This window comes from Callithrix jacchus, chromosome 14 (assembly GCF_049354715.1).
Source record: "Callithrix jacchus isolate 240 chromosome 14, calJac240_pri, whole genome shotgun sequence".
Taxonomy (NCBI): Eukaryota; Metazoa; Chordata; class Mammalia; order Primates; family Cebidae; genus Callithrix; species Callithrix jacchus.
The window spans coordinates 41,028,281-41,055,073 of record NC_133515.1 but is presented as its reverse complement, the minus strand read 5'-3'; the positions used below and the strand labels follow the sequence as shown (position 1 = coordinate 41,055,073).

General features: G+C 39.4%; 1 long non-coding RNA gene across 1 annotated transcript; it reads left to right on the top strand.

Moving 5' to 3' along the window:
* The first annotated feature begins 6,791 nt into the window (after positions 1-6,791).
* LOC108588213 (uncharacterized) lies at positions 6,792-12,540 on the top strand. Its single transcript, XR_008476523.2, has 3 exons — positions 6,792-6,929; positions 7,716-7,837; positions 12,406-12,540. It is a non-coding gene; the product is annotated as an uncharacterized LOC108588213 (long non-coding RNA).
* Positions 12,541-26,793: the final 14,253 nt, after the last annotated feature.

Sequence of the window (26,793 nt, the reverse complement as noted above, 5' to 3'; positions counted from 1 at the left end):
CTATTCACACTGAAAGATAAAGATCTTATTGGCCCAACAGCCTACTCTTTAAAGAATTTTAATAGTTTCTTCCTGCTCTCCAGGCCTTAGAAGACAGGTTGATGAAAGCACGATCCCATCCATCCATTCATGTGACATTTATTAAATTTCTACCATCTGTCAGACTTTGAAGAAAAGGAGGAAACAATGAAGGGATGGCAAAGCATCAGACTTAGCTTCTTCTGAACCTAGCTGCTTCTAGGAGGAACCACTTAGGAACAGCCCCTAAGGAGAGTGTGGTTTTCCTAGACTAGGAGAGGGTCTGGAAAATTCTTTTCTGAGGAAGACGATTATCTTCTTTAGCTAATTTTTGTATTTTTTGTAAAGATGGATCTTGCTATGTTGCCCAGTCTGGCCTTGACATCCTGATTTAAAGCAGTTTTACTATCTTGGCCTCCCAAAGTGCAGAGATTATAGGTGTAAGCCACTGCACCTGGCCAACAGTAACTTTTTTTTAAAAAAAGGTACAAATGCCTGAAAGGTAAGAAATATGTAAAAATTGTGTTAAAAGCATAAGCCTGATAAAGGACATGGTAGGGGAATGGGTGAAATTTGAATATGGTCTGTAGGTTAGTTACTGGCATTGAATCATTTCCTGATTTTGACAAATTAACTATTGTTATATCAGAGAATGTTCTTGTTTTTGGAAATACACAGAAGTATTTAGTAAAGGGGCATCATATCTGCAACTTACTTTCAAATGTTTCTGAAAAAAATAGAATGAGTAAGGCAATGGTAAAATATTAACATTTAGGAAATCTGCATTAAATATATTCAGGAATTCTTTATACTATTCTTGAAACTTTGTAAAAGTCTGAAATTATTTCTAACAAAGTTATTACGATGAGCCATACTGGCTCATGCCTATAATCCCAGCACTTTGGGAGGCTGAGGGAGGAGGATCACCTGAAGTTAGGAGTTTGAGACCAGCCTGGCCAACATGGTGAAAGCCATCTCTATTAAAAATATAAAAATTAGCTGAGTGTGGTGGTGCATGCCTATAGTCCCAGCTACTCAGGAGGCTGAGGCAGGAGAATCGCTTAAAGCCAGGAGGCAGAAGTTGCAGTGAGCTGATATCACACTACTGTACTCTAGCCTGGGTGACAGAGCAAAACACCATCTAAAAAAAAAAAAAAAAAAAAAAAAAAAGAACTGTACTTACAAGTCAAAATCAAAAATAAAATTTAAAAAAAAGTGAGCAAAGGATGTGAATAGACATTTATCCAAAGAAATTACACAAATGGCCAATAAGTGCATAGAAAGATGTTCAACATAATTTGCCGTCAGGAAACTACAAATTAAAATTATAATGAGATACCACTTCACATCCATTAAGATGGCTAAAATAAAACAGATGGATAACAAATATTGGCAGGTGATATGATTTGGCTGTATCCCCATCCAAATCTCATCTTGAATTACAGTTTCCACAATTCCCATGTGTCATGGGAGGGACCCAGTAGGAGGTTAATTGTATCATGGAGGCAGGTCTTTCACATGCTGTTATTGTGATAGTAAGTCTTATGAGATTTGATGGTTTTATAAATGAGAGTTCCCCTGCACAAGCTCTCTCTTGCCTGCCACCATGTAAGATGTGCGTTTCACCTTTCATCTTCCACTATGAGTATGAGGCCTCCCCAGACATGGAACTGTGAATCCATGATCTTTATAAGTTACCCAGTCTTGGGTATGTCTTTATCAGCAGTGGAGAAATGGACTAATACAGTAAATTTGTACTGAGTGGGGTGCTTCTGTAAAGATACCTGAAAATGTGGAAGTAACTTTGGAACTGGGTAACAGGCAGAGATTGGAACAGTTTGGAGGGCTCAGAAGATAAGAAATTTTGGGAAAGTTTGGAACTTCCTAGAGACTTGTTGAATAGCTTTGACCAAAATGTTGATAGTGATATGGACAATAAGGTCAAGGCAGAGGTGGTCTCAGATGGAGATAAGAAACTTTGGAACTGGAGTAAAGGTCACTCTTGCTATGCAAAGAGACTGGCAGCATTTTGCCCCTGCCCTAGAGATCCGTGGAACTTCAAACTTGAGGGAGATGATTTAGGGTATCCGGCAGAAGAAACCTCGAAGCAGTGAAGGATTAGAGAGGAAGAAATACGTAAAAATTTGGAAAATTTGCAGCCTGATGATGCAATAGAAAAGAAAACTTCATTTTCTAGGGAGAAATTCAAGCTCACTGCAGAAATTTGCATAAGTAACAAGGAGCCAAATAAATAACAGGAAGCCAAGACAATGAGGAAGGTGTCTCCAGGGCATGTCAGAGACCTTCACAGCAGTCCCTCCCATCACAGGCCCAGAGACCTAGAAGGAAAAAAATTGTTTCAAGGACTGGGCCTAGAACCCTTTGCTGTGTGCAGCCTAGGAACTTGATGCCTGGTGTCCCAGCTGCTCCAGCCATGGCCGAAAGAGGCCAAGGCACAGCTCATGCTATGGCTTCAGAGGGTGAAAGCCCTAAGTCTTGGCAGCTTCCACATGGTGTTGAGCTTGCTGATGCGGAGAAGTTAAGAATTGAGGTTTGGGAACCTCCACCATTTCAGAAGATGTATGGAAATACCTGGATGTCCAGGCAGAAGTTTGCTGCAGGGCAGGGCCCTCATGGAGAATGTTTGCTAGATCAGTACATAAAGAAAATGTGGGTTTGAAGACCAGACACAGAGTCCCCACTGGGGCACTACCTTGTGTAGCTGTGAGAAAAGTGTCATGATCCTCCAGACATCGGAATGGTAGATCCACCAACAGCTTGCACCATAAGCCTGAAAAAGCCACAGACACTCAATGCCAGCCCATGAAAGCAGCCAGGAGGGAGGCTGTACCCTGCAAAGCCACAGGGGTGGGGCTGCCCAAGGCCATGGGAGCCCACCTCTTGCATCAGCATGACCTGGATGTGAGACCTGAATTCAAAGGAAATAATTTTGGAACTTTAAGGTTTAATGATTGCCCTATTGGATTTTGGACTTGCAAGGAGCCTGTAGCCCCTTTGTTTTGGCCAATTTCTCCCATTTTGAATAGCTATATTTACCCAATGCTTGTATCCCCATTTTATCTAGGAAGTAACTAACTTGCTTTTCATTTTACAGGCTCAGAGGCAGAAGGGACTTGCCTTGTCTCAGATGAGACTTTGGACTGTGGACTTTTGAATTAATACTGTAATGAGTTAAGACTTTGGGTGACTTTTAGGAAGGCATGACTGGTTTTGAAATGTGAGAACATGAGATTTGGAGGGGCCAGGGGTGAAATGATATGGTTTGGCTGTGTCCCCACCCATATCTAATCTTGAATTCTATCTCCCACAATTCCCACATGTTGTGGGAGGGACCCTGTGGAAGGTAATTGAATTATGGGGGCAGTCTTTTCTGTGCTTTTCTTATGGTAGTGAATAAGTCTCACAAGATCTGATGGCTTTATAAATGGGAGTTCCCCTTCGCAAGTTCTCTTGCCTGCCACCAAGTTAAGACATGTCTTTTGGCCAGGCATGGTGGCTCATGCCTGTAATCCCAGCACTTTGGGAGGCCAAGGCATGCAGATCATTTGAGGTCAGGAGTTTGAGACCAGCCTGGCCAACATGGTGAAACCCTCTCTCTACTAAAAATACAAAAATTAGCTGGGCCTGGTGGTGCATGCCTGTAATCCCAGCTACTTGGGAGGCTGAGGCCAGAGAATTGCTTGAACCCAGGAGGTGGGGGTTGCAGTGAGCCAAGATGGTGCCACTGCACTCCAGCTTGGGTGACAGAGTAAGACTCCATCTCAAAAACAAACAAACAAACAAAAAATGGCATGCCTTTTGCCTCCTAAGTAGCTGGGATTACATGGGATTACAGGTGTGTGCCACCGTGCCCAGCTAATTTTTGTGTTTTTCATAGAGAAAGGGTTTCACCCTGTTGGCCAGGCTGGTCTCAAACTCCTGACCTCAAGTGATCTGCTGCCTTGGCCCCCTAAAGTGCTGGCATTACAGGCATGAGCCACAGCACCCGGCCTGGAGGCCAGAATTCTGAAATCAAACACACCTCCAAGGTTTCTAGGGGGAGAATTCTTCCTTGCCTCTTCCAGCTCCTGGTGGCTCCAGGCATTGCTGCCAGCAATCCTCAATGTTCCTCGATTTATAGCTGTGTAACTCCAAACTTTACCTTTAACTTTACATGGCCTTCTTCTCTGTATGTCACTTGTCATTGAATTTAGGACCTGTCCTGAATCCAGGATTATCTCATCTCAAGAAACTAAATTTAATTATAGTTACAAATTAGGTCATATTTTTTCCAAATATGATCATATTCACAGGTTTCAAGTAGACATATCTTTTGAGGTCGGGGAGCAGGGACTTACAACTCAACCCATTAGGAGATATGATATTGAAGCAGGGCTTTCTCATTAAGAAATTTGCTGGACAATTGAGCCCCAAATCTTGGCTTTTAGCCAAATTTGAAAAACTGATTTTTGAGAGATACACACAAAAGAAGCACCAAACACATTTCAGTGGATATATTTATGAAAACACTGTTTCTGTCCTCCTAGTCATCACCTTTATGACATGGAAGTTACTGGAGTGAGTGAGTAATGCTTTTTGAAAAGGATGGGAACAATAAGATTTCATGTAGCTCATGGGCTTTCTGGGCAAATTTGAGTAAAGGGAAAAGGACTGGGAAGCAGAAGCACACAGAGAACAAAGATGTGTTTGATAAGAAAGATGGCAATGAAGTGATCCTGGGCTGGGTTAGGAAAGCAGGCTTGCGTCCCTGCAGTGGCACTCCAGCTTCAGGAGGTCAATGCTGGACAGCTCCCGCATTAGCTTGAGAGAAAGGAAAAGACAGCCACGGTCCCTCTGCCTTCCTGTTCGCCAAGACCAAGCATGTCATCCCCCTACCTCTAACCCTGCCCCGAAGTAATCTTTTCTTTATTGCTTCCTTTTTTCTGGGATTTCTCAAGAATGTATCACCTGGTGACAGCAACTTTATGCATAGTCTTTAGTTACATTCATTCATTCATTTATGCATTCATTCAATAGCTATTTATTCTATTTACTGGGTGCCTACCAAGTACCAGACTTTGCAGACACCACACTCATGCCACATATAGGTACTAGAGATACATCAGTTTACAAAATAGGTAAAAATTCCTGTCTTCCTCAGGCTTACATTTTTGGAGAGAGAAACAGGCAATAAATAAATAAATAAATAAAACCTACGGTATGTTGGATGGAGCTTTGGTTTGAATATGTCCTCCAAGTTTCATGTGTTGGAAAAATTTTTTTGAGACAGGGTCTCACTCTGTTGCCCAAGCTGGAGTGCAGTGTCATGATCTATGTGCACTGCAACCTCCACTTCCCAGGCTAAAGAGCTTCTTCCACCTCAGCCTCCTAAGTATCTGGGACTACAGGTGCATGCCACCATGCTCAGCTAATTTTTAAATTTTTTGTAGAGATGAGGTCTCACTATATTGCCCAGTCTGATCTCAAACTCCTGGACTCAAGCAATCCTCCCAACTGGGTCTCTCAAAGTGCTGGGATTATAGGTGTGAGCCATGGCGCCCAGACGTGTGTTGGAAACTTAATCCTTAATGCAACATGTTGGGAGGTGGAGCATAATAGGTGATTAGGCCAGCAGGCTCTGCCCTTGTGAATGGATTAATGCCATTGTCACATGAGTGAGTTATTATTGCAGGAGTGGGCTTGTTATAAAAGTGAGTTTGGGCTGGGCACGGTGGCTCATGACTGTAATCCCAGCACTTTGAGAAGCCAAAGCAGGTGGATTGCCTGAGCTCAGGAGTTTGAGACCTGCCTGGGAAACATGGTGAAACCCCATCTCTACTAAAAATTTTAAAAATTAGCTGGGCGTGGTAGTGCATGCCTGTAGTCCCAGCTACTCTGGTGGCTGAGGCATGATAAGTGCTTGAATTTGGGAAAGCAGGCATTGCAGTGAACTGACATTGCACCACTGCATTCCAGTCTGGGTGACAGAGTGAGATTCTATCTTAAAAAAAAAAAAAAGAGTTTGGCTCTCTTGCTCTCTCATTCTCACACATACTCTCTTGCCCTTCTGCCTCTGCCATGGATTGGTGCAGCACAAAGGCCATTACCAGAGTCTTGTGCCATGCTCTTGGACTTCTCAGCCTCCATATTTATGAGCCTAATAAACTTCTATTGTTTATGAATTACCCATCTCAGGTATTCTGTTGTAGCAGCATAAAACAGACTAATATACATGATGATAAGTTTCAAAGGAAAATAAAACAAGGATGGTAATTATGGAGTACTGAGGTAGAGAGTGCTTGCAATTTAATACTGGGTGATCAGAGAATGCCACATTGAAAGCATAGTATTTGAGAAGAGAGCAGTAGGAGGTGAGAGAGTGACCCATGCAGCTATCCAGAGGAAGACTATTTTAGGCAGAAAATAGCAAGCACAGAGGCTCCTAAGTGGGAGGGTGCCTGGGTGGTCTGAAGAACAGGAAAAAGGCAGGGTTGCTTTAGTAGTGTTAGCAAGGCAGAGAATTTAGAGAGATCAGATAAGTCATGGAATGCCAGATCTGTACAGGCCTTACAGGTGGTTGTAAGACTTTTCCTTTTATTAGCAGAGAGATGGGAAAGCACTGGAGGGATCTGAGCTTAAGGGACCAGGTTAGATTCATTCCTGCTTCAGTTTTGAGAATAAACTGTAGACTCTAGGGAGGAGCAGTGAGACTATCTAGGAAGATGTTTCTGTATTACAGATGAGAAGATTCTGGAGATGTGATTCATTTGGGGATATATTTTGAAGAAGAAGGCAAAAGGATTTGCTGCTGAAGACATGGAGATGGAGCATACAAAAAAGAGGATAATCGATGATGACCCTATGGTTTGGGGCCTTTGCAACTGGAAGGATAAAAATTGCCATTTTCTGAGGTGGGGAAGACTGCAGAAGGAGCAGGATTCTTTGGAGGAGCTCAAAGTTCAGTTTTGGGGCCAAGTGCAGTGGCTCACTCCTGTAATCCCAGCACTTCGGGAGGCCAAGGAAGGCAGATTGCTTGAGGCCAGGAGTTCAAGACCAGCCTGGCCAACATGGTGCAACCCCATCTCTACCAAAAAAAAAAAAAAAATTAGCCGGGTCTGATAGTGTGTGCCTAAAGTCCCAGCTACTTGGGAGGCTTAGCCAGGAGAAGCACTTAAACCCAGGAGGTGGAAGTTGCAGTGACCCAAGAATGCACCATCGAACTCCAGCCTGGGCAACAGAGCAAAACTCCATCTAAATAAATAAATAAATAAATAAAAATAAATAAAGTTTAGTTTTGGACATGTTAAGTTGAGATGCCCACTGGATATCAAAGAGGAGATGTCAGTAGACATATATATAAGTTTGGAGTGAAAAGGAGAGGTCTAGACTGTTGATACAGATTTGAAAGTCTTCACCAGATAGATAGTTTTTAAAGCCTCAAGATAGGATGAGATCACTTAGGGAGTGAGTATAGATGAAGAACAGAAGTTGTGGAGATAAGGAGGAATCCAGAAAAAGAGACAGATATAGGGCTACCAAATGAAATAAAGGACATCTAGTTAAATTTTAAACAAATAATTTTTGGTACATAATTATCTGATGCAATATTTGGCATATACTTATACAAAAAGTTATTTGTTACTTATCTGAAATTCAGGCTTAACTGTATTTTTGTTTGTTAAATCTCGCATTCCTAGCCTGAGAACCACTGGCCATGGAGGCAGGAGGAAAGTCATGAAAGTATGATGTCTTGGAAGTATAATACAATTTTAAAAGTACTTCAAGAAGAAATGTGTTATCAAAATTTCACAAACTCCTGGTAAGTCAAGTAAATAGAGAATTGATTTAGTAACATGGAAGTCATTGGTGACCTTCATATGAGATGTTTCTGTGAAATGGTGGGTGCAAAAGTTTGGTTGAAGTAGGTTCAAGAGAGAATAGAGGCAAGGAACAGAAAAATGCCAAGGGCAGGATGTGTCATTTACATGAAACCTACTCACTATCCATTTTTCTGTTACTGTTGAATCTTGGTCACAGATCTATAGCTGAAGCACAGAATACTGTTGGTAGCCCCAAGGATCATTCCACGTTTCCCTGTTTACAGCAGGTTTTCTCCCATATGGACCTGCTTGTTTGCAGGACACATTGTCCTCCTGTCACTGCCCAATTCTAATTTATGGAGCCTCTGTCCCTGCTTACAGTACTGTCTGCGGGGACCTTACTCCCAAGATTAGAAGATGCCAGTGTCAGCTTCCCTCAAAATTATATGTTACCATCAATATAATGTGTTTAGCAATACTAATAAGACAAATGAGGTGTGTCATTAAGAATTACAGCTGACATCTGCATATTCATTGCAAATACAAGTAAGCATGCTAGATGCAACTTGAAGTGAAAATAGCATTCATTATATACTTTTTATGTGTTGACATTTTATTACACTTTAAAGTATTATTGCAAGAGTGAAATTATGAGGTAATTAATGATGACTATAAAAACTGTTAAATTTAAATATAAAAAATTTGTTAAGAGACTTTAAGCATGGTGACTCATGCCTGGAATCCTAGTACTTTGGGAGGCTGAGGTAGGAGGATTGCCTGAGTCTAGGGGCTTGAGATCAGCCTGGGCAACATAGGGAGACCTCATCTCTATGAAATAAAAAAATTTAAAAAATTAGCTGGGTGTGGTGGCACATGCCTGTGGTCCCAGCTACTTGGGAGGCTGATGAAGGAGGATTACTTGAGCCCAGGAGGGCTCAAGCTGTGATTACACCACTGTATTCCTGCCGGGGTGACCCAGCGAGACCCTCTCTCTCTCGATCTCTCTCTCAAAAAAAGAGATTTTAAGTAATTAGGGGGAATAGACTGAACTAATACAAACCTTAGAAAAGTACATGAGATAATTTAGGAATAAATTTTTATTTCTTTTGATTCAATAAGCATTTAAATTATAAATAATGCAGGCAAAAAATTAAAATTACAACTGCTATAAACAGAAAACTTTGTGAGGTCATTAGTATAAAATAAATATTCTGAAATCAATAGTTTCACAGCTCATTAGAAGACAAAATAAAAGACTATATATAATAGGACAAAAAAGAGAGAATAGTAGGTATAAGTTTTAGCAAAACTGTGCAAATCTACATAAGGAAAACTAAAACTTTGCCAAAGAACAAAAAAGTAGATAAGAATAGAAAATTATAAAGTGTTCTTGAATGGGAGGACTCAGCATTACATTACAAAGATGTTAGTTCTCCCTAAATTAATTAAATATTTTAAATAGAATCTCGATAAAAATACCAAGTGTTTTTCTCAAATGAAACCAGCAAGAATAGATATAAACTAAATGTAATGCTGGGCACTAGATTAAATCCTGTATTGGAGGTGGGAGAAATGCTAAAAAGGGTATTATTGGGTCAAAGGGCAAAATAAAAACATGAATGGTCGAATAGATACAAGTGTTGTATCAATGTAAATTCATGAGGTTGGGTCATTGTGCTGTGATTATGTACGAGAATATCCCTAGTTTTAGGAAATGCACACTTGGGGAACTGAGGGGTAAAGGCCATGATGTATGAAATTTATCCTTAGATGGGTCAGCAAAAAAGTTATGTATGAAAGAGGAGAAGAAGAGAAGATGAAACTACAAAACAAATATTAACAAGTGTGATCCTGGGTAAAGGATATGTGGCTATTTTTGTACTACTTCTGTGTTTGCAACAATTTGTAAATTTGAATTTATTCCAAATAAAGAGTAAAACAGAAAAGAATGGGTGGAAAGAGTCTGAAAAGAAGAGCAATTGAAGGAGATTAGTCTGACCATAAAGATACTATTGAAATGGTATGGTTTTGGTACATGAATAGACACACAGACAAAGAAACAGAAAAAAAGTAAAGAAAAGGTTGACTAGCCTAGGGAAATTTAGTTTATTATAAAGGAGGCATCTTAATGTCAATAAATTGAGTTATGATAACTGGGTATCTATCTGGAAAAGATAAAGTTGGATCCGTAGCCCACACTATTCATCAAGATAAACTCCAAATGTAGCAAAGATTTTTATAGAAAAAAAAAACCCTCAAAAGTAGCAGAAGAAAATATGGACAAATTTCTTTGTAACATTGGAGTGAGGAAGGCCTTTCTATGATTCAGAGTCCAGAAACCAAATAAAAAGAGATTTATATATTTTACTACACAAAAATATTCTGATGACACAAAAGTAGTTATAAGGCAGAGAAAAATAAGAAATGTTTTTGCATTTCATAAGACTGAAGAAGAGTTTTGTTGTTGTTGTTGTTGTTTGTTTGTTTGTTTTTTTCAAGACAGAGTCTCGCTCTGTCACCCAGGCTGGAGTGCAATGGCACAATTCTGGGTCACTGCAACCTCCACCTCCCAGGTTCAAGCGATTCTCTTGCCTCAGCCTCCTGAGTAGCTGGGATTATAAGTGAACACCACTATGCCTAGCTAATTTTTGTATTTTTAGTAAAGATGGGGTCTTGAACTCCTGACCTCAAGTGATCTACCTACCTTGTAAGGTTGCTAATATAAAATAAATATTCTGAAATCAATAGTGTCATCGTACCTCCCAAAGTATCATCACGCCCACACCCTCTTTGTTTTTTAAAGATATAAGGATTTCATTGAAATCAAGACAAAAATACAACCCAATATAAAAATAGGCAAAGGATGTGAACAGATAATTCTCAGAAAAAGAAATACAAATGACTTTAAACTCATAGAAGATGCTCAATTTCACTCAAAATATGAGAGCTGCAAGTTAAAACAAAATTGACATGCCATTTATCATCTGTGAGCTTGGTTTAAAAAAATCCAAATGTTTGATGACACATACTTTTGGCAAGAAACTATTATGCATTGCTTATTGGAGTCCCAACGAGTACAATCCTACATAAAGCAATTTGGAAATATCTCTCAAAATTACACATTTCTACCCTCTGACCAGTAATCCCACTTCTGGAAACTTACATCAAATATATTTCACATGCATGAAATAACTTGTGTTCAAGGTCATGCATGGCATCATTGGTTATAACAACAAAACATTGTAAAAGATCCAAATCGACCTAGTTAAATACTCTAAGATACAGCCTACAGAATGGAATAATAGGCAGCTATAAAAATGAGTGAAAATTGCTCTTTATACTGATGTGAAAAGATCTCTAGAATATACTGAATGAAGAAGGCAAAGTAAAAAATAGAAAAAAGTGTATCTTATGCAAAATGCAATCCTGTGCAATAAAGGGGGGGAATAAAAATACATATTTAGATTTTCTACATTACATATTAAATACTGGAAAGATCCTCAATAAATTATAAAACCAGTCAACTGTAGAGGAGGGAGAGGGAAATTGGGGTGAAAGTGAATATACTCAGGGTGAACCTATTGCATCACTTCGACTTTTTAAACCATCTAAAGGTATTCCCTCTTCAAAAAATAAACAAATAAACAGCTTCTTAAAAACATAAATGTTCTTAAAAAAATTAGGAGTGATAATAGAATTATAATCTTTGTAGACTTGCTTGGTATTTTAGCATTCATAACATTCAATGAAATCTCCAAAAACAATTTTTAATTTGTAGATATTTAGTATCATTTAGCTTTGAGTCTTTTTAAAAAAAGTCCTATTTGAGAATTGTTTACATCTTGTCGAGGATGACCTCAAAGGAGAATATCAGCTGTGCTACCCTAGAGTTTATATGGAGGAAAACTCTAAAATTGACGTAGAAAACCACCATGTTGAAACAGCTTTGATTAAGATAGAATATAAACAACGAATAAACAAAGTTCCAAGAAAAATGAGGTATCTCAAACCCATTCTGTTTTCACTAATCAAATTTCAAACAACAGGCTTTTAAAAAGGGTTTCAAGAAGATAGTTCGTTTTACTCTTTAGTCTATGCAAAAATTTAAATAGAAAGCTTGATAAAAATATTGCTATAGACTGCCAACTATTTTTAGTGGCAGATGAAGGATTTTTGACATTTGATGAAGATATAAAGTTCCTTCTATAAAATGTGTTACTAAAAGCAGTTTCTAGAATTAAAGTCTGCTGTGTGTAAGAAGGTTAATGATATTATTAAATGTGCTACTTTTATACTCTCTATATCAGACACTTGGACATGAAGAAATAACCAGAATTCTTTTTAAAATATAAGATAGCATGATGGGTTACTGGCAATAGACAAAGAGAGTAGATCTTTTCCATATTCTTCAGCAAAAGCAAACTATGTGATATACAAGATATTGTGGAATTGCCTTTGCCTTGTCATATACTTATTTGAGATGTTCACAGAAGATAACGTAACACTTATGACATATTAGGAAGGCCGCTTAAATAGCAAAATAAAGCCTTGACCTTTTACTTTGCAGATCACTGTAGCAACACAACAACTCATGTGATTTGCAGAGAAAAGAGTTTACTGGCTGGAACCTGCTGTAGACATAATCAACTCGGTTGTCTTGTGAGGGCAATATTCCTTTCACTGAAACTTGTAAAGATCCTCCTGTCAGCTTATTCTAATGACAATTGTGAAACTGATGAGCATGCAGTAAAACCTGAGATGCAGATGTTGTGATGGTTAATATTAAGCATCAACTTGATTGGATCAAAGGATGCAAAGTGTTGTTCTTGGATGTGTCTGTGAGGGTATTGCCAAAGGAGATTAACATGTGAGTCAGCAGATTGGGAGAGGCATACCCACCCTCAATCTGGGTGGGTACCATCTAATCAACTGCCCGTGCAGCTAGAATACAGCAGGCAGAAGAAGTTGGAAAGAGCAGACTTGCTGAGTCTTCTTGTCTTCATCTTTCTCCTGTGCTGCGTGCTTCCTGCCCTCAAACATCAGATTCCCAAGTTGTTTGTTGTTCAGCTTTTGGACCCTTGGACTTACACTAGTGATTTACTAGGGGCTCTCGGGTCTTTGGCCACAGACTGAAGGCTGCACTGTCCACTTCCCTACCTTTGAGGTTTTGGGACTCAGATGGGCTTCCTCAGCTTGCAGATGGCCTATTGTGGGACTTCACTTTGTGATCATATGAGTCAATTATCCTAATAAACTCCCCTTTGTATATACATATATCCTACTAGTTCTGTCCCTTTAGAGAACTCTGACTAATACAGATGTAAATTCAGAATTTAAATTATATAATTCCATCATATCCTATTTCAAGATTTAGGATTTAAAGTCAAATATTTTCTCAAGCGATTGTTTGAAGCAGCAAGTACATGGGAAAAATATTGTAAATAAAATTATATTTGAGGACAATTATTTTAAATCTGATTTTGAAAATATTAGAGGCCAGGCATAGTGGCTCATGTCTGTTATTCCAACAAGATTACAGGAGTGAGCCACCATGCCTGGCCTCTGAATAGTTTGGGAGGCTGAGCCAGGAGGATCATTTGAGGACAAGAGTTTGAAACCAGTGTCAGCAACAAAGTAAGCCTCTATCTCTACAAAAAATAAAAAATTCAGCCAGCTATGGTGGCTCATATGTAGTCCAACTACTCAGATGGCTGAAGCAGGAGGGTTGCTTGAGTCCAGGAGTTTGAGGTTACTGTGAGCTCTGACTGGGCCACTGCCACACTCCAGCTTGGGTGACACAGTGTGACCCTATCTCAAAAAAGAAAATAGTCATACAGCATTTTCTTTCAGCAGTGCACTAAGCTTCAGTTTGTAAAACTGCCGTAATGAAAATGTACTGTTACTGTCAACTTAATATTTAATCAAGAATGAAAGAAGATGTTTTTACCTTGATCAGGTACTATTAAAGAGAAAGAAAATTTCAATAACATGGTAGCAACATCACCATAAGCAGTGTCTAAATGGCAGAGAAAGCCAAAAAAATATTTTGCTCTGGTACCCACCTCCGATGAAAATGAGCATCTATTTAGAATTACAGACATTTAGTATAGTGACCATAGGAGCAAACTGACAGTGCTGCTGAATTACTGTAATGGCAAATTGTTAAAATCTGACGATTAACACTGTAATAATACAATTCAAAAAATTGTATATTAATATCCAAGTGTTCATGGCAGCATTATTCACAATAGCCCCAAATTGGAAACAGTGTGAAAGTCCATCAGCTGGTAAATGGATAAATAAAATTGCTGTATCCATACAACCCTTGAAAATAAAAAGGAACAAAGTCCCGATACATGCCAAAATGTAGGTGAATCTCATGAAAGAAGCCAGACAATGCATAACTACGTATTGTATAATTCCACTTATATGAAATTTCTAGAAAGGGTAAAACTATGGAGTCAGAAGGAAAATCAGTGGTTATCTCAGACTAGGGGTAGAAGAGCGATGAGCTGCAAATAAGCATGAGATAGCTTTTTAGAGTGATAGGAGGGTTCTAAAACTAGATTACAACTGTCAGAGTTAAGCAGTACAGCTCTTAATTTAGGTTTTTGATCCATTATGAATTCATTTTCTGTTTTGCCTAAACAAGACTATTTTCTCACAGTTTTGGAGACTAGAAGTCCAAGATCAAGGTGGTGTTGGGGCTGGTGTCTGGTGAGGGCTCTCTTCCTGGCAGGAAATGGCCACCTTCTCATTGCGTTCTCACATGGCCTTTCCTCTGCGTGCATGGGCAGACAGAGAACACTCTCTGCTGTCTCTGCCTCATTGCAAACAAGAGGATCATCAGAAGAGTAAGTGTCCCTCTCTCTCTCATGGGGGGGCCACCTCTTCCTTCAAGGCTGTTAGAGCCACAACCTCACCAACCCATGTGACAAGGGGGCTGATCTTGACCTCCTGGGCTAAAGCAATTCTCCCATCTCAGCCTCCCAAAGTGCTGGGACAAACATGAGCCACTGTGCTCTGCCAGATGGCTATTAAAAAAAAAAAGAAAATGACAAGTGTTTTGAGGATGTGGAGCAATTAGATCTCTTGTGTACTGTTAGTGGGAATGTAAAATGGTAGATATTTTACATCCTCCTTTCAACTTAGGTGATTTTTATTTCATTTTCTTGCCTAATTCTTTGACTGGGACTTCCAGTACTATGTTGAATAGAAGTGATGAAACTTGGCATCCTTATTTTGTTCCTGATCTCGGAGGAAAAGTGTTTAGTCTTTCACCATTGATTATGATATTTTCTATGGGTTTTTCATATGTGGCTATTATTACATTGAGGTAATAATCCTTCTATTTCCAGTTTAATGTGTATTTTTTAATCATAAAAGGGTGTTGAATTTTGCCAAATGCTTTTTCTTATCAATTGAGAAGATCAAGTGGTTTTTCTCCCCACAAAACGTGTTAATGTGGTATATTATAATAATGGATTTTCAAAGGTTGAACCATCCTTTCATTCCAGGAATAAATCTCACTGGGCTATGATGTGTAATTCTTTTTTTTTTTTTTTAGTGAAAGGAAGAAAGAAAGAGAAGGAGAGAGGGGAAGAGAGAACAGGAGTCTTGCTCTATTGCCCAGGCTGGAATGCAATCTAAAAATAGGTATTAAAAACCTCTTTTATGCCAATAATTGTGCTTAACAGCGGAGACAGGAAGGAATAAGGGAAGAAAATAAACAAACAGCCAACCGATATTTCACTGAAGTCTGTGAAATGCTATGTAAATGCTGAAGAGTGATTTACTTCCAATTATGTGGTCACTTTCAAAATAGGGGTAATGTGATACTGAGAAAAATGTATGTTCTGTGGACCTGGGGTGAAGAATTCTATAAATATTCACTGAGTTTACTTGTTCCAGGTCTGAGTTCTAATCAGAGATGTCCCTGTTAATTTTCTATCTCATTGATCCGTCATATATTAACAATGTGGTGTCAAAGTCTCCTGCTATTATTGTGCGGGAGTCCAAGTCTCTGATGTGTAATTCTTTTAATGTGCTGCTGAGTTCAGTTTGCTGGTATTTTGTTGAGGATTTTTGCATCAGTATTCATAAAGGATATTAGTTTGTAGTTTTCTTCTCTTGTAGTATCTTTTTTTGGCTTTGGTAGCACAGTAATGCTGATCTCATAGAAAGAGTCAGGGAATGTTTTCTCTTCTTCAGTTTTTTGGAAAAGTTTGAGAAGGATTGGTATTAGTTCTTTAAATGTTTGGTGGAATTCACCAGTGATGCCATTAGATCCAGGGCTTTTCTTTTCTTTTTTTTTTGAGACAGTCTCGCTCTGTTACCCAGGCTGGAGTGCAGTGGTGTGATCTCAGCTCACAGCAATCTCCACCTCCTGGGTTCAAGGGATTCTTGTGCCACAGCTATCCAAGTAGTTGAAATTACAGGCACGTGCCACCACACCTGGTTAATTTTTGTATTTTTAGTACAGACAGTGTTTTGCCACATTGGCCAGGCTGGTCTTGAACTCCTGGCCTCAAGTGATCTGTCTGCCTCAGCCTCCCAAAGTGCTGGGATTACAGGTGTGACCCACCATGCCCAGTCTAGATCTAGGGCTTTTCTGACACCCCCAAATCTGGAGATTTTTATTTAATGATTCAATTTCCTTGTTCTTTATAGATCTACTCAGATTCTCTGTTTCTTCATAATTTAATCTTGATAGATCTTGTGTTTCTAGGAATTTGTCCATTTCATGTGGGTTTTTCAATTTGCTGACATATAATTGTTCTTCACACTCTCTTATAATCCTTTTTATATCTGTAGAATCAGTAATAATGTCTCCACTTTCATTTCTGATTTTGGTAATTCATGTCTTCTTCTTCTTTTCTTTTTTGAGACGAGATCTCGCTTTGTCTCTCAGGCTGGAGTGCAGTGGCCTGATCATGGCTTATTGCAGCCTCGACATCCCAGGCTTAAGCAATCCTCCCACCTCACCCTCCTGAGTGGCTAGGACTACAGGGGTACACCATCATACCAAGTTAATTGAAAAACAAATTTTTTTTAGAGTTGGAGTCTCAGTATGTTGCCCAGGCTGATCTCAAATCCCCTGGGCTCAAGTCATCCACCGACCTCAGCCTCCTAAAGTGCTGGGATTTCAGATGTGGCCACTGCAACTGGCTTCACTTTTAAAGTCCATCTAGCTAAATGTTTGTTATATTCAAAGAACCAGCTTTTGGTTTTATTAATTTTCTTTGTTATTTTTCTGTTCTCTACTCTGTTGATCTCTGTGCTCATCTTTTAAATATCCTTTTTTATGTTAGCTTTGGGTTTAGTTTCTTCTCTTTCTAGTTCCAGAAGTTTAAAGTTAGGTTTGACATTTTTCTGTATAATGTAAACATGTAAGCTATAAATTTCTACTACAGCACTGCCTTAAGGCACAAGACAATAAATTTTGGTGTGCTTTGTTTTCATTTGCGTTTGAATTTCTTCTTTGATTTATTGGTTATTTTCATAAGTTTGTAAATTTTCTAGTTTTATGTCTGTTATTTTTTATTTTTTATTGCATTTTAGATTTTGGGGTACCTGTGAAGAACATGCAATATTGTTGCATAGATACACACATGGCAGTGTGATGTGCACTGCCTTCCTCCCCATCACCTATATCTGGCATTTTTCCCCATGCTATCTCTCCCCAACTCCCCACCCCTCACTGTCCCTCCCTTATTTCCCCCTGACAGACCCCAGCATGTGATGCTCCCCTCCCTGTGTCCATGTATTCTTATTGTTCAACACCCACCTATGAGTGAGAACATGTGGTGTTTGATTTTCTGTTCTTGTGTCAGTTTGCTGAGAATGATGGTTTCCAGGTTCATCCATGTCCCTACAAAGAACATGAACTCATCGTTTTTGAGGCTGCATAGAATTCCATGGTGTATATGTGCCATATTTTGCCCATCCAGTCTATCATCAGTGGGCATTTGGGTTGGTTCCAGGTCTTTGCTATTGTAAACAGTGCTGCAATGAACATTCGTGTGCATGTGTCCTTATAGTAGAATGATTTATAATCCTTTGGATATATACCCAGTAATGGGATTGCTGGGTCAAATGGAATTTCTATGTCTAGGTCCTTGAGGAATCGCCACACTGTCTTCCAAAATGGTTGAACTAATTTACACCCCCACCAACAGTGTAAAAGGGTTCCTATTTCTCCACATGCTCGCCAGCATCTGTTGTCTCCAGATTTTTTAATGACCGCCATTCTAACTGGCCTGAGATGGTATCTCAGTGTAGTTTTGATTTGCATTTCTCTAATGGCCAGTGATGATGAGCATTTTTTCATATGTTTGTTGGCCTCATGTATGTCTTCTTTTGTAAAGTGTCTGTTTGTGTCCATCACCCACTTTTGAATGGGCTTGTTTGTTTTTTTTTCTTGTAAATCTGTTTTAGTTCTTTGTAGATTCTGGATATCAGTCCTTTGTCAGATGGGTAGAATGCAAAATTTTTTTCCCACTCTGTTGGTTGCCAATTCACTCTAATGACTGTTTCTTTTGTTGTGCAGAAGCTGTGGAGTTTGATTAGGTCCCATTTGTCTGTTTTGGCTTTTGTTGCCAATGCTTTTGGTGTTTTGGTCATGAAGTCCTTGCCTACACCTATGTCCTGAATGGTTTTGCCTAGATTTTCTTCTAGGGCTTTTATGGTGTTAGGTCTTATGTTTAAATCTTTAATCTATCTGGAGTTAGTTTTAGCGTAAGGTGTCAGGAAGGGGTCCAGTTTCTGGTTTCTGCACATGGCTAGCCAGTTTTCCCAACACCATTTATTAAACAGAGACTCCTTTCCCCATTGCTTGCTTTTGTCAGGTTTGTCAAATATTGGATGGTTGTAGATGTGTTGTGTTGCCTCCGAAGCCTCTGTTCTGTTCCATTGGTCTATATCTCTGTTTTGCTACCAGTATCATGCTGTTTTGATTACTGTAGCCTTGTAGTGTAGTTTGAAGTGATGCCTCCCACGTTTTTCTTTTTGCTTAGAATTGACTTGGCTACGCAGGCTCTCTTTTGGTTCCATATGAAGTTTAAGGTGGTTTTTTCCAGTTCTGTGAAGAAGATCAATGGTAGCTTGATGGAGATAGTGTTGAATCTGTAAATTACTTTGGGAAGTATGGCCATTTTTATGATTTTGATTCTTCGTAACCATGAACATGGAATGTTTCTCCATCTGTTTGTGTCCTCTCTTATTTCGTTGAGCAGTGGTTTGTAGTTCTCCTTGAAGAGGTCCTTTACATTCCTTGTTAGTTGTATTCCAAGGTATTTTATTCTCTTTGTAGCAATTGTGAATGGCAGTTCATTCTTGATTTGGCTCTCTTTAAGTCTGTTATTGGTGTATAGGAATGCTTGTGATTTTTGCACATTGATTTTATATCCTGAGACTTTGCTGAAGTTGCTTATCAGTTTCAGGAGATTTTAGGCTGAGACGATGGGGTCTTCTAGATATACAATCATGTCGTCTGCAAATAGAGACAATTTGACTTCCTCCTTTCCTATTTGAATACCCTTTATTTCTTTTTCTTGCCTGATTACTCTGGCTAGAACTTCCAATACTATATTGAATAGGAGTGGTGAAAGAGGGCATCCTTGTCTAGTGCCAGATTTCACAGGGAATGCTTCCAGTTTTTGCCCATTCAGTATGTTATTGTCTGTTGGTTTGTCGTAAATAGCTTTTATTATTTTGAGATATGTTCCATCAATACCTAGTTTATTCAGGGTTTTTAGCATAAAGGGCTGTTGAATTTTGTCAAAGGCCTTCTCTGCATTAATTGAGATAATCATGTGGTTTTTGTCTTTGGTTCTGTTTATGTGGTAAATCACGTTTATAGACTTGTGTATGTTGAACCAGCCTTGCATCCCCGGGAGGAATCCTGCTTGATTGTGGTGGATAAGCTTTTTGATGTGCTGTTGCAATCAGTTTGCCAGTATTTTATTGAAGATTTTTGCGTCTATGTTCATCATGGATATTGGCCTGAAGTTTTCTCTTCTTGCTGAGTCTCTGCCAGGTTTTGGTATCAGGATGACGTTGGTCTCATAAAATGATTTTGGAAGGATTCCCTCTTTTTGGATTATTTGGAATAGTTTCAGAAGGAATGGTACCAGCTCCTCTTTGTATGTCTGGTAGAATTTGGCTGTGAACCCATCTGGACCTGGGCTTTTTTTGTGTGGTAGGCTCTTAATTGCTGCCTCAACTTTAGACCTTGTTATTGGTCTACTCAGGGTTTTGACTTCTTCCTGGTTTATGTTTGAGAGACGCAGTGTCCAGGAATTTATCCAATTCTTCCAGGTTTACTAGTTTATGTGCATAGAGTTGTTTGTAATAATCTCTGATGATTGTTTGTATTTCCGTGGAATCTGTGGTGATATCCCCTTTATCATTTTTTATTGCATCTATTTGATTATTCTCTCTTTTCTTTTTTATTAATCTGGCTAGCGGTCTGTCTATTTTGTTGATCTTTTCAAAAAACCAGCTCCTGGATTTATGGATTTTTTTAAGGTTTTTTTTTGTGTGTGTCTCTATCGCCTTCTGTTCTGCTCTGATCTTAGTTATTTCTTGTCTTCTGCTAGGTTTTGAGTTTTTTTTAATCTTTCTCCTCTAGCTCTTTCAATTTTGACGATGGGGTGTCAATTTTAGATCTCTCCTTTCTTCTTATGTGGGCATTTATTGCTATATATTTTCCTCTAGAGACTGCTTTAAATGTGTCCCAGAGATTCTGGTAGATTGTGTCTTTGTTCTCACTGGTTTTGAAGAACATCTTTATTTCTGCCTTCATTTCATTGTTTATCCAGTCAACATTCAAGAGCCAGTTGTTCAGTTCCATGAAGCTGTGCGGCTCTGAGTTAGTTTCTGAATTCTGAGTTCTAACTTGATTGCACTGTGGTCTGAGAGACTGTTTGTTACGATTTCCATTCTTTTGCCTTTGCTGAGGAGTGATTTACTTCCAATTATGTTGTCAATTTTAGAGTAGGTACAATGTGGTGCTGAGAAGAATGTATATTCTGTGGATTTGGGGTGGAGAGTTCTGTAAATGTCTATTAGATTTGCTTGTTCCAGGTCTGAGTTCAAGCCCTGGATATCCTTGTTAATTTTCTGTCTGTTGGATCCGTTTAATATTGACAATGGTGTTAAAGTCTTCCACTATTATTGTGTGGGAGTCTAAGTCTCTTTGTAAGTCATTAAGAACTTGCCTTATGTTTCTGGGTGCTCCTGTATTGGGTGCATATATATTTAGGATCATTAGCTCTTCTTGTTACATTGATCCTTAACATTATGTAATGTCCTTCTTTGTCTCTTTTGATCTTTGCTGGTTTAAAGTCTGTTTTATCAGAGATGAGAATTGCAACTCCTGCTTCTTTTTTGCTCTCCATGTGCTTGATAAATCTTCCTCCATCTTTTTATTTTGAGCCTTTGTGTATCCTTGCATGTAAGATGGGTTTCCTGGATACAGCACACCAAAGGGTTTGGCTTTTTATCCAATTTGCCAGTCTGTGTCTTTTGATTGGGGCATTTAGCCCATTTACATTTAGGGTTAATATTGTTATGTGTGAATTTGATCCTGCCATTTTGATGCTAGCTGGCTGTTTAGCCCGTTAGTTGATGCAGTTTATTCATTGTGTTGATGCTCTTCACCATTTGGTATGTTTTTGGAGTGGCTGGTACTGGTTGTTCCTTTCTATGTTTAGTGTCTCTTTCAGGAGCTCTTATAAAGCAGGCCTGGTGGTGATGAAATCTCTGAGTAATTGCTTGTTTGCAAAGGATTTTATTTTTCCTTCACTTATGAAGCTTAGTTTGGCTGGATATGAAATTCTGGGTTGAAAGTTATTTTCTTTAAGGATGTTGAATACTGGTCCCCACTCTCTTCTGGCTTGTAGGGTTTCTGCTGAAAGAATTGCTGTGAGTCTGATGGGCTTCCCTTTGTGGGTAACCCAACCTTTCTCTCTGGCTGCCCTTAGCATTTTCTCCTTCATTTCAACCCTGGTGAATCTGACGATTATATGCCTTGGGTTGCTCTTCTTGAGGAATATCTTTGTGGTGTTCTCTGTATTTCCTAGACTTGAATATTGGCCTGCCTTGCTAGATTGGGGAAGTTTTCCTGGATAATATCCTGAAGAGTATTTTCCAGCTTGGATTCATTCTCTCCATCACATTTAGGTACACCTATCAAACATAGATTAGGTCTTTTCAGATAGTCCCATATTTCCTGGAGACTTTGTTCATTCATTTTTACCCTTTTTTCTCTAATCTTCCCTTCTCATTTTATTTCTTTGAGTTGATCTTCCACTTCTGGTGTCCTTTCTTCTGCTTGGTCAATTCAGCTGTTGAAACTTCTGCATGCTTTGTGAAGTTCTTGTGTTGTGTTTTTCAGCTCCATCAATTCACTTATATTCCTCTCTAGGTTGTTTATTCTCATTAGCATTTTGTCAAATCTTTTTTCAAGGTTCTTAGTTTCTTTGCATTGGATTAGAACATGTTCTTTTAGCTCACAGAATTTTCTTATTACCCACCTTCTGAAGCCTGATTCTGTCAATTTATCACATTCATTCTCCATCCAGCCTTGTTCCTTTGCTGGTGAGGAGTTGTGATCCCTTGTTGGAGGAGAGGCATTCTGGTTTTGGGTGTTTTCCTCCTTTTTGTGCTGGATATATGGTGACTCTTTGGCTATATGGGGGTCAGGGAGCTGCTTGTGGGGATAGTCTGTCCATCTTTGTGTATTTATCCACCTGTCATCTTTGTAGTTGTTGACTTTCAAATTGGGTCTCTGAGTGGATGGCCTGTTTGTTGATGATGAAATTATTTCTTTCTGTTTCTTTGTTTTCCTTCTAACAGTCTGGCCCCTCTGTTGTAGGACTGCTGAGGTCCACTCCAGGCCCTGCTTTCCTGTGGATCATCTGTAGTGGCTGCAGAACAGTAAGGGTTGCTGCCAGTTTCTTCTTCTACAATCTTTGTCCCAGAAGGGTACCTGCCAGATGTCAGTTTGAGCTCTCCTTTATGAGGTGACTCTTTGGATATATGGGGGTCAGGGAGCTGCTTGAGGAGATAGTCTGTCCTTTATAGGAGCTCAAGTGCTGATCTGTGAGCTCTGTTGTTCATTCAGAGCAACTGGGCAGGTAAGTTTAAGTCTGCTGCAGCAGAACTTATAACCTCCCCCCCTTTTTTTCCCAGGTGTTCTGTCCCAGGGAGTTATTGCTTTATTTATGAGTTTCTGTTGTGCTGCTGGTTTTTTTCAAGGCTGCCCTGCCCAGCAAGGAGGCAGCCTAGTTACTGTCTGCCTGCAGAGGCTTTGCTGAGCTGCTGTGGGCTCTGCCCAGCTGCTGTGTAAACTTCCCTGCAGTCCTGTTTATATGGGTATAGTTAGAACTGCCTCGGCCCACCTCTATAATGGTGGACTCTCTCTGTAACGGTGGACTGCCTCAGCAATCGTAAATTACCTTCCTAGTGGTGGACTACCTCGGTAATGGCGGACACCCCTCCCCCACAGAGCTGGACCATCTTGGGTTCAGCTGTGCTTGCTGTGAAACTCTCAATCCTGAGCGTTTCCAATTGCTGTTTTTTTGTGGGGGTGGGACCAGCCGAGCCTGATCACCTGGCTCCCTGCCTCAGAGACCCCCTTTTTTTTCTTTTGTTAGTTGAATGATCGATTCTGTCTCCCAGGTGTTCTAGTCGCCTGTTGAAAAGGCACCGGGATCTGTGTGATTTCCCATGGGGTGACCCACTGCACCAGCTGAAACAGCTGTGCTGAGATTCGTGGTGCTTTTTTGCCTGGGAATCTCCTGACCTGGCCCCCGGTTTCAGTCCCCTTTTTAATCAGATGAATGGGTGACTCTGTCTCCCAGGACCTCCAATTGCCAGTTAAAATGGCGCCCGGACCTGTGTATTTTGTATGGAGAACCACCACACCAGAGCACTGGCAAAACAGCTGCACTGGTGAAAAAGCTGTGCTGGCCGAAACAGCCTTGGGGGCCAAACCAGCCGGGCTGGTGACCTGTGGGGCTCCTCCGCCTGGGAATCTCCTGGCCTGTGGGCAATAAAAATCCACCTGGAAATGCAGCATCCACTCACCCCGTGCACTTTTGCTGGGAGCTGCAATCCTGAGCTGCTCCTAATTGGCCATCTTGGATCACTCCTTTGTTTTTGTTTTTTTTTCTCTCTTCTTTTTCACATTGTTTTGATTAGTAAACATGATTATTTAGTATCAGATATAAATTATGAGTGCCATAAATTGGTATCATTTTTACTTACTATCCACAATTACCAGAATAATCTTTTAACTTCATAATTCCTATTTTTTCTATCTTTTTACTTTATAACTAATTTCAGTTTCTTTAGATTTTTAAAAGTAGGTGCTTTATAATACATTTTCATCAAGAAATACATTTAACTAAAAAAGAAGTTAAATGAAATGCTCTTATACATTGAATTATCAAGAATACCAGAATACCAAAGAATAATAATTCATAGTTTATGTAATACATTTTCATAAAGTCAAATACATTACTTCATTTGATCCTTACAATGTTTCTGAAATAAATTATCACCCTTTTATAATTCAGGCAACTTAGACAGTGGCAGAGCTGGAATGAAAATTAAGAACTGATTGATTTACTTACATTTCCCTATATGTTATATAATTAGAACAATATTCTATGTATGATTATAAAAAGGTTAAAGCATCCAATAAGAATGATAGTGTAAGGCCAGGCATAGTGACTCATACCTGTAATCCCAGGGCTTTAGGGTGCTGAGGTGAAAGGATCATGTGCTCTCAGAAGTTTGAGAACAGCTTGGGTAACATAGCAAGACCTGTCTCTACAAAAAATAAAAATTGGCTGGGCGTGGGGGCACATGCCTTAATTCCAGCTACTTGGGAGGCTGAGGCAGGAGAATTGTTTGAGCTCAGAAGTTCAAGGCTGCAGTGAGCTATGATTGCACTCTATAACCATCTAGTGGATTTACCCTGCCTGCTGCCTAAACAAAGCCAATTTACCAAGACAGGGGAATTGCAATAAAGAGTAATTCAAGCAGAGCCATCTGTGTAGACCAGAGTTTTTTTTATTACTGAAATTAGTCTCCCCATTGACAGTGGGGTTTTGAAGTCTCCAACATTTATTTTAGAAATGTCTATTTCTTTCTTCAGTTCTTTCAGTTTTTGCTTCCTAAGTTTTGATTGTCTGTTATTAGGTGTATAAATGTTTTTTTTAGATACTTAAATATTGACCATTTTATTGCAAATTCTTCACTTCACAAACCCGTCTTCAGAACTAACAAACACTTGATGTACAGATAAAGTATGCCAGATACTGAGTTGTACATGGGTAAAAACTTTTTATTCCTATAAGACAATGTCAAGAAGGAATATACAAAGTTCATTTAAAATTTATAGAATGTCTGACATTAAGTGGGGAAAATATTATTTATAGATGATAGAGAGAAACTTGTAAAAAGTTTATTCGTATGGTAACCATGAATCTCTCATTTCCCTGAAAGATCTTTCCTCGGGAATGACTCATTCTTTTTTTTTATTGCATTTTAGGTTTTGGGGTACATGTGCAGAACATGCAAGATAGTTGCATAGGTACACACATGGCAGTGTGTTCTGCTGCCTTCCTCCCCTTCACCCACGTTTGTCATTTCTCCCCAGGCTATCCCTCCCCAGCTCCCCCCTTGCCCACTGTCCCTTCCCTCTTCCCCCCAATAGACCCCAGTGTTTGGTACTCCCTTCCCTGTGTCCATGTGTTCCCATTTTTCATCACCCACCTATGAGGGAGAATATGCGGTATTTCATTTTCTGTTCTTGCGTCAGTTTGCTGAGAATGATGTTCTCCAGATTCATCCATGTCCCTACAAATGACACGAACTCATCATTTTTGATTGCTGCATAATATTTCATGGTGTATATGTGCCACATTTTCCCAATCCAGTCTATTATTGATGGGCATTTGGGTTGGTTCCAGGTCTTTGCTAATGTAAACAGTGCTGCAATGAACATTCGTGTGCATGTGTCCTTATAGTAGAACGATCTATAGTCCTTTGGATATATACCCAGTAATGGGATTGCTGGGTCAATTGCAATTTCTATTTCTAAGGCCTTGAGGAATCGCCACATTGTCTTCCACAATGGTTGAACTGGTTTACACTCCCACCAACAGTGTAAAAGTGTTCCTATTTCTCCACATCCTCTCCAGCATCTGTTGTCTCCAGATTTTTTAATGATCACCATTCTAACTGGCATGAGATGGTATCTCAATGTGGTTTTGATTTGCATCTCTCTAATGACCAGTGATGATGAGCATTTTTTCATATGTTTGTTGGCCTCATGTATGTCTTCTTTTGTAAAGTGTCTGTTCATAGCCTTTGCCCATTTTTGAATGGGCTTGTTTGTTTTTTTCCTGTAAATCTGTTTGAGTTCTTTGTAAATTCTGGATATCAGCCCTTTGTCAGATGGGTAAACTGCAAAATTTTTTCCCATACTGTTGGTTGCCGATTCACTCTAGGGACTGTTTCTTTTGCCGTGCAGAAGCTGTGGAGTTTGATTAGGTCCCATTTGTCTATTTTGGCTTTTGTTGCCAATGCTTTTGGTGTTTTGTTCATGAAGTCCTTGCCTACTCCTATGTCCTGGATAGTTTTGCCTAGATTTTCTTCTAGGGTTTTTATGGTGCCAGGTCTTATGTTTAAGTCTTTAATCCATCTGGAGTTAATTTTAGTGTAAGGTGTCAGGAAGGGGTCCAGTTTCTGCTTTCTGCACATGGCTAGCCAGTTTTCCCAACACCATTTGTTAAACATGGAATCCTTTCCCCATTGCTTGTTTTTGTCAGGTTTATCAAAGATTGTATAGTTGTATGTATGTTGTGTTGCCTCCTGTGCCTCTGTTTTGTTCCATTGGTCTATATCTCTGTTTTGGTACCAGTATCATGCTGTTTTGATT